This window comes from Numida meleagris, chromosome 1 (assembly GCF_002078875.1).
Source record: "Numida meleagris isolate 19003 breed g44 Domestic line chromosome 1, NumMel1.0, whole genome shotgun sequence".
Taxonomy (NCBI): Eukaryota; Metazoa; Chordata; class Aves; order Galliformes; family Numididae; genus Numida; species Numida meleagris.
Window position 1 is genome coordinate 151,759 of NC_034409.1, and position 4,984 is coordinate 156,742.

A 4,984-nucleotide genomic window follows, 5' to 3' on the forward strand; every position below is an offset into this window, starting at 1 on the left:
TCTTTCTGTAGGGCCTGGAGCTGTGGGTTGGCTCTTTCTGTAGGGCCTGGAGCTGTGGGTTGGCCCCTTCTGTAGGGCTGCAGGGCCTGGAGATGTGGGTTGTCCCTTTCTGTAGGGCCTGGAGCTGTGGGAGGGCTCCTTCTGTAGGGCCTGGAGCTGTGGGATGGCCCTTTCTGTAGAGCTGTAGGGCCTGGAGCTGTGGGTTGGCCCCTTCTGTAGGGGCCTGCACATTGCCACTGGGCTGCAGTGTGGCTGGAGCTGCGTCTGGAATAAGCACAGTGTGTGCTGTGGGGTTGGCCTGCAGCCCCTCAGCCCCTGGCCCTGCACTGGGGCATTGCTTGCAGTCATGTGCAGAGCAGCTGGAGCAGACTGCTCAGGGCTGTGTGTTGGAGGGAGCACATGGCATTGCTCCTCCATGCGGCCATGGTCCTGGTACACCTCAGCAGGCTGAAAGGGCTCCATGTGAGCCCCAGCTGCAGGCATCTCTGCGAGCCCCATCGGCCCCATTGCAGCCCTGGGGACATCTCTCCATGCAGATGCATTCCCTCAACCTCTCATGAGACAGGAATCTCCAGATGCTCCCCAGCTTCCATCTCTGTCTCGGGGACAGTGTCACTTCCGCTCCCTTGTCACTTTGTTGTTGCGCTGCTGGGGACCAGCTGCTGTGATGGCTGTGAGCCCTGTTACCCTGGAAGGGGAAGAAGATGGATGAAAAGGAGCAAAATTTGGATATCCACAGCAAAAGACTCAAACTGAGGCCATCGAGGGGCGTCTGCGAGCAGGAAGGGCAGAGCAGCCCCGCCGTGGTCCCATCGAGTCCCCTCACCAGCAGCAGACTCCTTGGGGACCGGGAGGCGATGCACAAGCAGCAGTCTGAACACATTGCGGATCATCTGCATAATTTATTCCTCTGCGAAGAGTTTAATTTATCAGGCCCAATAATAAACTCATACATCTTCTTTGCCTGTTATCAGAGCTGGGAGGAGATGCTCGTGCTCTAAGCATTTAATTTATCTCCGGAGCTGCTTCCCATGCAGGCAGACTGGTGCCGTGACATTATGGGATGCACGCTCACGCGGTCAACGTTGTGCCGGGCCCTTGTCACAGGAGGACAGAGAGATGGGAAGGAGAGGAGCATCCAGACCTGGCCGGCAACTCGCTGAGCTCCAGCCCTCGTGGCCTTCCTGTGCGAGTGGCACCAGCTCATTAGGGGCAATGTGACGGGGCGTTTCCTTCCTCAGCACCAGGTTCCACTGCACTTTCCGTTGCCCTCAAGCTGTGAGATGAAAGGAGCAGAAGTGCTGTTTCCTTTCTGGAGACTGTTCAGGATGTCTCAGCCTTTCATCTGGGCCCCTTCTTATTCGCCTCCTTTCTGAGGCAGCCATCCCAGCTCTTCTTACGACAGTTTTCCCAGTCCTTGGGTCACTCTTGCCTCCCATTCCTCAGTCCCCTTGGTGCTGTCATTTTTGGGGGAGCCCTGGTGCCCACGCTGCACCTGTCCTTTGCACGGGGCTATGCTCACTCCCAAACCACTCCGGTTTGTCTTTTGCTCCCAGCACTGTCTGCAGTGGCCATGGGGGGTCAGAGGAGAAGTGCATGGGGTACTTGGCTAGTGGGGCTGGGAGCCCTGGGGCTCCCTGGGCTCAGCCTGGCCAGGAGCAGCAGCCTCAGCCCTGGGCCTTGGGGTGGGCTCAGGGGAAGGCTCCCATACCCCAGACCACGGCCCGTGCCGGGGTGGTCAGGTTAACTTCTCGTGTGGTGCTCACGTGGAGACCTGGAGGGTGTGGAGTGGGGATGGGTGTTGGGGGCTGTGCCCCCCATGGTGACACACAGCCCTGGCGTGCAGCTCCAGCCCAACCGCACTGCACTCAGGGCTGGGGCTGCCTGATGCAACGGGGTAAGCTGGGGGCACGAGCTGCAGGAGAAGCCTTTGGTGGATGGAGAGCTCATGCTCTGCATCACCGCACAATCCCTCATTCCCGTGTCCTAATTGCAGCCAGTGAGCCTGCCTGCAGCGCTGACAGCGGTGGGTCACGGGGGTGAGGGCTGCTCCGCGTTCTTGGGCGATGCTGCGTGCTGCGGTGAGGGGTTTTGGGTGGCACGTGGTGGGCTGTGTGAGTGTCCCACCCCCTGTCACCTTACAAGGTGTCACCTCTCCGTCCCCAAGCTCTGCAAGGCTGGACCTGTCCAAGTTGGTTGTTCCCTCTGGCACAGCAGTCCCTGCCCCAGCGCTGCCTGTCCCAGCCTCGGTGTTCCCAGGGCTCAGGGATGGCAGCAGGACGCATACGTGCCCCCGTGCTGTTTTGTTCAGGTCCCACACAAACAACGGGTGGTAGATTTCCTCTGTGTCAGCAGCACAGGTGTCCTGTGAGCTTTCCTCAAGAGTGAGATCAGCAGGGTGGTGACAGCCGTGTCCGGAGCGTGGTGCCAGGACCCCCTGGGACCTCAGGGCGTCACTTTACAGAGGCACAATAGCGGCTGGGTGAATTGCAGGCCCCGTGGTGCCTCTGCTGTTGGGTGCTGGAGTACATCTTGTACAATGTTAAAGCCCGGTGGCGCTCGCTGTCGTTCACCACGGGCAGAAATGGGATCCTCGCCGCCGCCCCTTCCCCCCCCAGCACCTTACACCGCCGCCACCAGCTGCAGCACAACAGGCGCGCTCCAAGAAATCCCGAGTCATACATTTTTAATTTTCTACAACACAGCAGCCATTTCAGCCACTCACCCAGAAAGGATCTTTAATGAGAAGCGAGGAGAGAGAGCATGCACATTTCCAGCACACAGGAGAGCGGAGGCACTATGGAAACACTCTGCTCTCTCCCGGCTGCCTGCCGCTGCTCCGAGTTTAGCCCGGAGAACTTCCCTCTGCTGCTGGAGGTGGGCTCTGCTGCTGCCCGAGCAAGCAGCCCACCCCTGGCATTGCATGGCCCTGCTCCCAGGCTCTGTGCTGCCGAGGGGTGGGAGAGCCACGTGGGGTCCTGCCAGCTCCCTGCTCTCCTCCCGTGGCTCTCGGGGAGCTGTGTTGCTCTCAGACACAACCTTGCCGTGCTGTGCCGTGGGGCCAGCAGTCCCTCAGCCTGCAGGGCACGGGGGGAGCCCCTGGGGCATGGCATTGCTGTGAGCATCCTCCCCTGGCCTGGGGGTTTGCTCTGAGATGCTTCGGTTCCCGGGCCCAGGTCCTATGGGGTCCCCACGTCTCCCTGCCGTCCTGGGGTGGACGTGGGTGTCGCGTGGCTGGGGCTTTGTGTGGGGTGCATTGAGCTGACCCTGTTCTTGCTGTCTGTTGTCTGCAGGTTGATGAAGACGGAGTGCTGTGACCCCGTGCCTGTGACAGTCGTTTCAGGTAAGCGCCGTTCTTTCCTACCCTTCCTGCCTTGGGGAATGCCCCGGGCCTGCCAGCACGGGGGTGAGGATGGTGAGGGCCCTGCAACCCCTGCCTGGGGGGTGGCCTGTGTGGGGCACTGGGGATGGGGACTTGACCACTGCTCTGGGACAGCAGCGTGTGGGGCTGAGGGCTGGGAAGGGACGGAGCGTGTCGGGCTGAAGGGGATGGGGTGCATTCAGGCAGGCTGTAAATGATGCAGAAGCAGCCATGAGTCAGGAGCAGGTCATAGCTGTGGAGGAGGCACTGAGAAGAAAGGGCCTGGGGAGAATGGCAGAGTGGGGCCTGCCCGGCCCATCCCATCGGGACACAGCAAGCCCCCTCCGATGGGATCCCCCAGGTCCATCCAGCTGAGATCAGGGATCTCTGGGACCTCAGAGGACAGGAGGCTCCTGGTCACCTTGCACGTGTGGGTGCTTCTTCCAGTCCTGGCTGCTCAGGTGCTGCCTTGTACCATGGGGCTTCTCCTACCCTGCCCAAGGCTGCCAGAGCCTCTGGAAGCAAAGCCAGGGTGCCAGGAGCAGGGTGGGGGGGTGTGCTTTCTCCCAGTGCACCGAATGGATGTGGGCAGGGGAGGGATGCGGCACTGCTTGCTGGGTCTGTGGTATGGCCAGAGCGTGGCACAGAGGGGGAAAACAGGGCAGCTGGAGCTGCACCGGGGTCACAGGGATGAGGGGAAGCACAGGGGATGAGCTGGGGAGCCCATGGCTGATGGAGCTGTAAGGCCCAGCTGGGGAAAGACAGGGGAGATATGTCCTGTGGGAGTGGAAGGCAGCAGGTGACTAATGTCTGCCTGCGGTCTGGGGCTGATCCTGTACCCTGCTTGGCTGGGGGCCCGACTTCCAGCCCGATCTCTGCCCTTCTCCTCCTGCTTGCTCCTCTCAGCAGCATTCTCCCTCCTGGGTGTCCCGTGGTGCCCAGCCTTGACCCCAGCCCAGACCCCCACCCCAGCTGGTTCCTGCCCGTGGGGGTCTGTTGGTGCTGGTGCTGCGTGCTGGGTGCATGCACCCTGGGGTGCCCCAGTGCCACAAGTGCTGGGCTCGCAGGGGAGCCCCGTCCCCTGCTGACCCCATTCTCTGCAGACATTTGCCACGTGTGCACCCTTCAAGTCCCACCCTGGGGTGGGGGCAAGAACGGCGTGACCCCCATGCACGGGCCGACCCCACGGACACTGCTGTGGGGCTGAGGCTCAGGAGGAGCCGGACCCACGCAGCCCCGTGCATGGGCAGGCTGAGCAGCAGCGTGCAGCCGGCAGCGCATGGCAGGCGTCGGGGCGAAGGCTTGGGAGCAGGGGATGGAACAAAGGAAACGTAAAACGCTGAGGAACAAGAATAGCGAGGTGCTTTTTTTTTTCTGAGCGTGGGTCTGCATTCAGCAGGCGCTTTTCACAGCCTGCAGCTTCCTCCCAGGGCCCTTACAACGCGTTGCCGCTTCACCTTGTAAATCCTGCTGATAATTCAGGCTGCCTGTGCAGGGCTGCGTGGGCCGAGCCGCGTGGGCTGTGCTGCGTGTTCCCGTGCAGGGGCGGGCAGCGCTGCGTGGGCCGTGCTGTGTGCTTCCGAGCAGGGGAGTCGCTGTGCTGTGCTGTGCCATGCCATGCCA